General features: G+C 38.2%; 1 pseudogene; it reads left to right on the forward strand.

The window, feature by feature from the left end:
- The first annotated feature begins 4,741 nt into the window (after positions 1-4,741).
- On the forward strand, positions 4,742-9,723 carry LOC113833769 (annotated as a pseudogene).
- The last annotated feature ends 848 nt before the right edge of the window (positions 9,724-10,571 follow it).

Raw genomic sequence — 10,571 nt, forward strand, 5'->3', positions numbered from 1 at the left:
AATTAGTTAGATGACCAAATTATTTATATGAAGGCACAATTATCCAAATATATTTTTAAATTAATTTTTATTATTTTAGGAAATGAGCTTTATGTCAGAGGTCTAGATTTTACTCCATCATTATGGATGGGGTCACTGCTTAAATTGGTACAAATGATTAATTTAAAGTTTCTTTTCTAATTTAAAATAGCATGTTCCTATTAATAAAAACCGTTTGTAAATGATAAGACACTTTAGCACAATAAAATTAATAAAATACTTTTAAAATACTCATATTATTTTTTCTATTTCTGAGCTAAAAGAATGAAACAAATGATTCTAGTTACTACATTTATATCATTAATTTTTAAGAAAATATGTCTTCTAAAATTTGTCAGAATTCATATATTGTGTTCAGAATTCCTTCAAAAGCTCTTCCAGAACTGTGCTAATATTTTCTGTGCTGATATTGGTAATTCTAGCTTTTGAAACTTTATTGAACTCACACAGTGAAAATGGATTCAAAATCATATCTTCCAGCAATGATGGTGGAATTTGGCAACACTTTCCTTTCTTTGTTACCCACTGGCAACACTTAGGTACATGCAGAGAGTGAATGCAAATAAAGCTGTGGCCACACACAGAGTATCACTCTCTATAGGATTCTCTTTATTCTTCAAGTTTCTGAAGAATGAATCCTATTGAATTTCAATCAGAACAATACAATGAGATTGACAGTAACCAACTGATAATAACAGCCAGGAGATTTCACCAATAGAGACGATTATACACACATGAAGTATAATGGTTTCTAGAAACTAATTAAAAGTCTTTTGCTTGATATTTCATGAGATTAAGTGAAAGAAAAAAGTTATTACAAAATGTTAGTTCTATGTAATATATATGTTACTTATAGTTGATGTGTATGTCAAAGCTAACATCCAGAAATTAAAGGGAACATGAGACATTTGTCATTCTGAGTCTGGGTTACCTGACTCAAAACAATTGTCTCCATCTCCATATATTTATTTCCAAATTTAGTTTTACTTTTGTAGAATTATTATATTTTATATCAATTTTTAATATTTGACAAATTTCCTGTCCTCCCAAAACCACTCTAGATCCCTCATGCTCTTTCCTACCCACTGAATTTTGCATCTGATTTTTCTTTTCAATTACCAACTCTAATTTGTGCTGCCCATATATCCATGATATCCATGGATGTGTACCCTTTCTCTGGAGCATGATCAGCCTACAAAGGGCCATACCCTAAAGAAAATTGACTGTCCTTCTCCCAGAGCTCTCTTATCAGTCATCAATACCTCCTTGGGTAGGGGTGCAATTTCATAATTACCTCCATACATAATGCCAGGATTTTGTCTTAATAAATATTGCATGGGGATTGTAATGCTGTCATAAGCACTGAAAATGCATGTGTATTTCTTTCTATTGATTTTGGGGAACACTGTGTTCCTTGTATTCATCTGCAACCTTTGACACTTGCAATCTATCTGCTTACTCTTCCACAATGATCCTGAGCATTTAGTGCTGAGCATTCAACAATATATTATTCTCTGCACCTTGTTGTGTTGTGCGTCTCTGTGTTAATCACCATCTACTTCAAATAGGTCTCTGATGAAGATGGAAAGATGAATTAATCTATGGGTATAAAGGTAAATTATCAGGAACCAGTTTATTATGATACTCATTTAGCAGAATAATTTGACTTGAGTGCCCATAGATTCTTAGTCTAATGGTACAAAATATAAAATACATCTTGTTGAGCAGGCCTTAACTCAAACCAGAAAGTTGTTGTTTAATCCCATGATGTTCATGCCACTATTGTACCACTGGGCATGCCTTTCCAGACCAAACATTATCACAACTAGCAGGGCTCATTGCATTTTAATATTTGTAATTTATTTTCTTCTCAGGAAGGCTGAAAATCACTTTGCTTCATGGTCAATGATAACCAGCAGGGATGAAGCTAAGAAATATTCCATTGTATAAATATACCACATTTTTATCCTTCTAGGTGATAAGCATCTAGACTGTTTCCATTTAGAGACTATTGCTAAAATAGCAGCAATGAGTAGGAAAACAGGTATTTCTACAATAGATTATAGGTGTTTTCAGCATTTGCCAAATAGCAGTATGGCTGGATCATGTGATTTGACCTATTTTAATTTTTTTGAAGGTCCTCATCTTCAGTTCTTTTCGATTGATTCAAAAGTTTGTTTCTGTGCCAGTCCCACATTATTATTATTATTACTATACCTCCAAAGAATAACTAGAAATCTGGGAATGTGACATTCCAGAATTTGTTGTTATTATTGTTAGATATGTTTTGTCTATCCTGGGTCTTTTGTATTTCTATATGAAATTTGAAATTATTTCTTCAATTTCTATGAAGAACTGTTAGAATTTTTATGGCAATTGCATTGAATGTATAGCTTGCTTTTGGTGGGATGTCATCTTCACAATGTTAATTCTACAAATCTATGAGAATGGAAGGTGTTATATTGCAGCTTCCACTAAGACTGAGACATTCCATTCTCTATGGAAGCTCTTTAAGACACAAAACAAAGAACTCAGAATAGCTTAAGGTAGTTCTGAAACTGACCAGTTTCAGTGGGTCCCTCCCTACCAAGAGCAAAGAATAATATTTCTTTATGGCTTCTCCAACCATCCTTAGTACCTCAGTGTTCTTTATCCTTCACCCCTCCTTATCCTTCTTTATTGTTATCTCTCCCTCTCCCAAATAAAGCCCTTTCATTTTTTTTCCAGTTTCTTCCTTCATAGCCCCTGTGTCTTATCACACAGATCTCTAGAGCTGAACTTCTCTATCTCCATGGTGCCTTTTTACTTTGCCAATCTTTGTAGTTATCCCAGGGTTTACACACATATCTAAAGTTTCATACCTAGGAATATCAAATAAGAAACCAAACAAAAGGCATTGTCTTTCTGGGTCAGAGCTATATCACTTTGTAATGTTTTCTGTTTCTATCCATTTACCTACAAATTTCTTGATTAAGTTTTTTAATAACTGAATAGAATTCCATCCTATCTCTATATATGTGCTGCATTTTCAATATCCATTCATCAATTTAAGTACAATTTTGTTGTTTTCATTTCCTAGCTGCAATGAGCATGGTTGGGCAAGTATTTTTTAACATGGCAAATCCATTAAATATTTAGCTCCTAGATAATATTTAAAGAACTGTGTTGAAAAGGCTTAGGGATATTGTAAAACCCTGTCTCATACTTGAATTTAGTGGTATTGTTTTGAGTTTTTCCCCAATGAGGATGATGTTGGCTATGGATTTGTCATATATCTTTTCTACTCTATTGGTATACATTCCCCAACTACTTCTCTTTCTAGAATGTTGACCATGTAGTCATGTTGTATTTTGTGAAAGGCCTTCTGCTTCTACTGAAATTATCACATAATTTTTGTTTTTAAGTCAATTTATGTGTTTTATTATGTTTTTCGTTATAAATATTTTAAATCATACATATATCTCCAGGATGAATCCAAAAGGATTACAGTAGATGGAATTTTAGATATGTGCCTGTCTTTGGTTACAAGAATTCTGTCAAGGAATTTTAAGTCTATGTTCTTCAGGGATTTTGTCCTGTAGAATTAATTTTTGTTGTGGCTTTACGTGGTTTTGACACTTGAGTAGTTTTAGCTCTGTAGAAGGAGTATGAAAATACTTTTGATTTTATTTTTGTAACAGTTTAAGAATTATTTATTTTAAATATTCTTTAAAAGTTTGATCAAATTTTGCTATATATCAGTCTGGACCTCTTCTTTTGTTAGTGTTTGTTTTGCTTTGGGGGGAATTCTTCCTTTCTTTGTTTCAATATCTTTAATTTTATAGTTCCTTTTAAGTTATTGATCTTTTTGATTTAACTTTGGACATTTGAATGAATCTAGAAACTTGTTCACATTATTTTATTCTAATCCAGTGGAATATGTTTTTAATGTATTCCCAAATAATACTCTGAATTTCTTTGTTGTCTGTTTTAATATCTATTCATCTGTTATTCTGTTAATTTTGGTCATCTCTTCTTATTTTTCAGTTAAATAGCCCCAACTACTATTTACCTCCCTAAGGATGAACTCTTATATGTGCTGATTTGTTGTTTTGTTTATCTGTCTCTAGTTTACTATTTTCTTCCTTTATTATTATTTATTTCACTCTACTAGTTTTATGTAATTTTTGCTCCCTACCAAGTCATTTGTGTTCTTTCTATTTTAAATGTAAGCAATTAACAGTTGTAAATTTTCCTCTTTGAACTATTTTTAATTTACCAATGATTTTCTTGTATTGTATCATCATTTTCACTTATTTCATGAATTTTGTGATTTTTTTCTCAATTTCTTCTTTGTCTCATTCATCATTCAGTAATGTGTCATTTAATCTCAGGTAGCTTATGTACTTGCTAGATATTTATTTATTGCTGAGTTTAAATTTACTGTATTGTCATAAAATAGGACCCATAAAATTCTTTAAATTTTTCTAGATTTTCATTATTTAATTATCATTTTCTCTATTTATTTTACATACCAACCTCAGTTTCTCCTCTCTCCTCTCTTCCTCTACCTCTACTCCCATATACCCCTCCCCATCTTCTCCTCCTTAGTCTCCATTCACAATGGAGCAGGCCTCCCATGGGCTTGAACAAAGCATAGTACATCAAGTTGAGGTAGGATGAGCTCCTGTCCCTTCATTAAGACTGGGCAAAGTAACCCAGCATGAGGAGCAGATTCCTAAAAGTGAGCCAATCCACCTGGAACAGGTCCTGACCTCACTGCTAGGAGCCTTAGCAACAGAGCAAGCTACACAACTATCACATACATTCATAGAGGACCTAGGTCAGGCCCATGAAGGCTCCTATTGGTCAAGATTCCATGAGCTCCCATGACCTTAGGTCAGCTGTCTCTGTGGGTCCCCACATCATGACATTGCACTCCCTCACTTGAATGATCCTCCCTATCTTTGTTCATGAGTATTCCCCAGAGATCAGTCCAGTGCTTAGCTATGGATCTCTGCATCTGCTTCCATCAGTTACTGGATAAAGGCTCTCTGATGATGACGATTAGTGTAGCTACAAATCTGATTACAATAGACAGCCAGTTCAGGCACCCTCTTCCCTATTTTTAAGTCTTATCTAGGGTCATTTTATGGGTTCCTTAGAGTTTCCCTGGCACCTTTCTCCCTAAAAGCTAAATGCCACCCCACCCCCAGGAGACATCTATTTAGTTACTTTCCCTCTGCATCCAGCCCCCAACCTGCCTCCCATCCCCAGCCTGCTCAACCTGCTCCCTCAAGTTTGCATAACAATATTTCAGAGAGGCTTCTCTGACTGTTGAGTAGAATCAAAATTCCTTGGTGTTTGTATGGAATATTTTGTAGGTAACTCCTAAATCCTTTTGGTGTGTGATGTCATTTAATTTGATATTTCGGTTAATTTTTCATTCAAGTGATCTAGCTATTGGGATAATTACAATATTCAAATCATTTGTTACTGAACTGGAGCTGATATTTTTCTCCAAGCTCTGTAATATGCTTTTAACAAAATTAATTATGCTGGAATATGGAACATATGTGTTTAGGATTCTAATATCTTCTTGGTTAATGGTTCCGTATGCTAGGATTATGTGACCTTTATTACAATTACACCCCCTTCTTTATTTTGATTCATTTTTGTTTGAAGTTTATTTTGTCAGAGGTTAGGATGGTTACTTTTGTTTGCTTTCTTGTTCCATTTTCTTAGAATATTTTTCTCGATCCTTTCACTAAAAGATGGTTTCTGATGTGACCTTTAAAACTTCTGATTATCTCTGCTATCTGTGGTCTACTTCCAGACATGAGAAATTTCTTCACAATATTCCTAGAATATTTGGCTTTACTTAGTTCAGCCAAGTCACCTTGTAGTTCTTCAAAAGCCTGCTTCCTCTGCTCTTCATTCCCATACTGAATGAATCACTGTATCACATGTGTTGAGTCATGTGCAAAGGCAATAGTTTTAATTTTCCCTTGAATCAACTTCTGCAAATCACTCATCAGCTTCCTTCTTTTTTCTTTATCACAGTCTTTTCTTCTCAAGCTTTCCCAAATGTGCTTTGCTAGAACCACTATGTCATAGTTGGTCTTATCACTGACCTGCCTGCTCTGCTTCAGCTCTTTCTTCTTCTTTTTGAAGTCACCCCATTTGGGTTTTTTTGGTTGCTGATTCGTTGCTTTTCCTGTCTGGCTGGAACTCTCTCTTCTTGTTGAATGTATTTAGCTTCCGGAATCTGTCCTTCGGTCCTTTGCCCCCTGTGGCTTGTTCTTGAACTGCTTCACAACCTCTTTGCCAGGTTTTGTGGCACCTGTCTCAAAGTCCTTAGATGTGACATTAGGGCCACCTTCCTTGCTTGACAACTTTCTGTGGGAATGCCTTTGAACAGCCAGAATCACTGTTTTTATGAAATCTATTTTTTCCTTGTTCTGTCTTTGAGCTTTTTCCTGTTATTTTTTTTTTTCTTCTCTTTGACTTCCATCATAGCAATTCGAACACGTGGGCCAGAAGCTCGCAGAGTTCCGAAGTTTTAAAAGTCATGTGAGGAAGATGTTGCGACATTCAGAGGCCATCATGGAGTATGCATACAATGACAAAGCCATTTTGGAAAAGAGGAACATGCTGACAGAGGAGCTCTACGGGAACAGATTTCAGATTTACAAGTCAGCAGATCACCCAACTCTGGACAAGGTGCTGGAGGTGCAGCCAGAAAGCTAGAGCTTATTATGGATGAAATGAAGCAGATTCTGACTCCAATGGCCCAGAAGGAAGCTGTGATTAAGCACTCCCTGGTTCATAAAGTGTTCTTGGACTTTTTTTACCTACACTCCCCCAAAACTTCTATCACAATTAATTGAAGCCATGCAGGAAGCAGTGGTATACCTGATACACACACACACGATGGTTCCAGAATGTCCATACACTGCTTGTGGCATGGTACACCCAAGGACAGGAAAGTGATCATGGAAACAATGAAGACACACATTGAAAAGGTGGCCAATGGCCAATGCTCTCATTTGGTTTTACTGGCAGCATTTGATTGTATTTATGACACTAAGCTTGTGAAGCAGATATCATATCAGCAATCAGAGATCCTGCCCACACAATCCAAGAAGTTATCAAGCTTCTGCAGAAGGGTGATGGCAAGGCACACAGTAAGAAAGATACTGTCATCCGCCAGCATAAGCTCTTGGAATCCATCTCTCCACCTTTTTTGCTCAAGAGGTGCTGCTAGACAAGTCTGCATGTGTGTTGGTGTCTGACATCCTGGGATCTGCTACTGGAGATGTTCAGCCTGCCACGGATGTCATCGCCAGTTTGGCAGCAGTAGAACTACATCCTGGTGGCAAGGATGGAGAGCTTCATGTGGCGAGCATCCTGCAGCACATCTCCTTCTCAAATGGTTAATAGAGCAAGATAAAAAGATGAAAGATGATACAAGAGAAGGTTGTTTAGCAAAAACCCTTATAGAGCATGTTGGCATGAAGAACCTCAAGTCCTGGGCTAGCATCAATCTGTCGTGACCGCCTCGACCAGCAAGGAAGACGCAACACTGAGACTCTTCCTTAAGCAGTTTACTCAGGAAAACTTAAACAATCTTCTTACCCCGGGGAAAGCCATCCCACAGCTTAAAAGCACTCTTGCCAGCCAACCCCAGAACGCCACACGGCTAAGGCAGATAGGCTCGCATTTGCTGTTGCAAGTTTGAATCTTAGACCAAGCCAAATAAGGAGTTGTTTATTCCAGAGAGCTCTCACCCTCGGGATGGTGGAAGGCGAAAACCGGCGCCATCTTTAAGACACAGCGCATCGCAGCTCTCCACAGTTCCCCCTTCTTTATTAAAAAACAGAGCGGGTGAAGATAGAGGCCGGATCCCCGGTGTGCAAACATGGGATAATGTATTGGTGACACCCACAAACTCTACGCCTGTGGTGACCCAAACCCATCCCGTACCTATTTTCCCAGGGGAAGGATCTTGGGTACAACCTTCATGCAATTGGGCTTGTCTTCCGAGGGCAGCCTAGCCACATACAAGCAAACCCTCGTGCAGTGCTTAGCCTCGCACCCCGCTTAAGAGAGCATTTTAGTTCTTAATAGTGGCCAACCAGGCCTGGGGGGACTGCCCTGCCTCTATGGCAGTGAAGGCTTGAATAGTCATAGCTGCATCTCGCTTTTGTGTAGACTTAATCCTGCATATACACCACAGGCAGACCAGGGAGACCATAATCAAGAGGCCTACTAATGCTCCCATGCCCACCCACTCTTTCAAATGATCCATGGCGGAGTTCAACCAGGAAGTCAGATTGCTCGCAAGGGATAGGTCTATTCAGGTGGAATTCACATGCACGATAGCCATCCTGAGTTCTCTCATGGTGTCTTCAAACTCAGATGACCAATTCTGTAATAGAAACTGAGATAATCTTTTAAACTTCGATTGGTGGTAAAAAGGCATGGGAAAACCCCTGCATTATACATCCATACAAAGCCTGGCAAGGGACTCAACCAGAGCCACGGTGAAGGATGCAGTAATGCCTTAAGTCCTCACCGACTCTGCTAGGGCCTTGATAGTTTTAAAGTCTAAAGGCTCATGATACCTCTGCCCCTGTGAGTCTAAGAATACGAGGCAAACGTGGCACAACACTGAGCGAACTTCCCTCCAGACCTGAGGGCAGTGTGAGGATCCTTCGCCACCGCCTCCACCATCTCCTTCCGTCATATTGTGGCAGATGGGGCGCGGATGTCATATTGTGGAGGCGGCGTGGACGGGGTTTTGACTGGGGTTTCCCTTTCATTTTCAAGTGCGAGGGACCTTTCGTACTTGGGCTTCTCCCATTTCCCATTTATCCTTTTTACTTTGGTTCTCTCTAGCTGCTTTATCAGTGCTTGGAGTTCCTCTTCATCCTCGTCCACCTGCTCTAAAAAATTTTCTAGGGTGCTTTGTTTTAGTTTTAAGCCCTTCGAGTGAAGCAACTCATTTAGGGCCACAAAAATTGGGTGCGAGATAGATGCGTCCATATTTATTTATCTACAGAGAAAGGAAAACTTTATCACCACTCTAGTCGTGGTCCATAGATTTTCCACCCTCTTCACGGGCCCTTAATTTTATTCCTCTTACCTGGGACTTACCAGTGCACTGCCCTGGCTGCAGAAGGTTCTGAGTCTCTTCAAAGGAGGAATTCCCCCTATGGCCACCACTTGTCGTGACCGCCTCGACCAGCAAGGAAGATGCAACACTGAGACTCTTCCTTAAGCAATTTACTCAGGAAAACTTAGACAATCTTCTGACCCCGGGGAAAGCCAGCCTACAGCTTAAAAGCACTCTTGCCAGCCAACCCCAGAACACCACGTAGCTAAGGCTGATAGGCTCGCATTTCTGATGCAAGTTTGAATCTTAGACCAAGCCAAAAAAGGAGCTGTTTATTACAGAGAGCGCTCATCCTCGGGATGGTGGAAGGCGGAAACCGGTGCCATCTTTAAGACACAGCGCATCGCAGCTCTCCACATCAATCAAGGTGCCATTATTCTTTCCAGCCTTCTTCAGAGCTGTGACCAGAAAGTTGTAAACAAAGTCAAAGCTGGACTGAAAAGCCTGTTTCCAACGTTGGAAAAAAAAAAAAAAAAAAAAGCACCAGCAAAGGAGTGGAAACTCTGCTAGAAAAGCTGACTGCATAGGCGTGCTGGTCAAGCAAGCTGGAATCTGCTTCCCACGAAGAAGGCAGATCTTCCATACTCAAAACTGGACACTCCAAACATGTATTCTTTGTTAGGGGACGTATTTATATAAAATTGTTTCTAAAAGACAAAAAAAAAATGGTTTCTGTGTCTGAAGGTAAGGTGAGTTTCTTATGGCAACAAAGGATTAATTTTAATAATTAGCTCATTGTTATTTAAAGTTAATATTGAAAGGTGTGTGTTGATTGCTGCCATATTTTTTGTATTCCTTCATTTTCTTCTTAGTAATGATAGTTTACTTTGTTATCTTTCTGCTATGCTTATTCTCTCTCCAGTCTGAACTATTGCTTTAGTATTTTCAGTAGTACCAGTTTAGTAGCACTATTTCTTTATGCCTGTTTATAGATTGAAAATTTTGTCTTTTTAAACTATGGTAGATAGTTTCCCTAGGAATAACATTCTATGTTGGCATCTGTGGTCTTTTAGAATCTGAAATAGCTTATTCAAGGATTTTATGGCTTTTAAAGTTTGCACTGAGAAATCAGCAGTTACTATGATAAGTTTTTATTTTGTGTGTGATTTACAGTCTTTTCTTGCATATTTTATCAACTTCTCTTTCTGTATTTTGAGTGTTTTATCCATAGTGGGTTGCGGGGAGGCTATTTTCTGTTCTTCTTTATTTGGAGTTTGTGTACCTCTTGTATCTGTGTGGGTATGTCTTTCCTTAATTTTCTTCTATGATTTTTTTAACTGAATAGTCACAATAATTGTATACAGTGCAGTCAGGCTAGGTTTCATGGTACTTACCACTCTGGCCTGGTACACAAAACGTACAGCACAAAATTGAA

The sequence above is a fragment of the Cricetulus griseus genome, chromosome 2 (assembly GCF_003668045.3).
Source record: "Cricetulus griseus strain 17A/GY chromosome 2, alternate assembly CriGri-PICRH-1.0, whole genome shotgun sequence".
NCBI classification, from domain to species: Eukaryota; Metazoa; Chordata; class Mammalia; order Rodentia; family Cricetidae; genus Cricetulus; species Cricetulus griseus.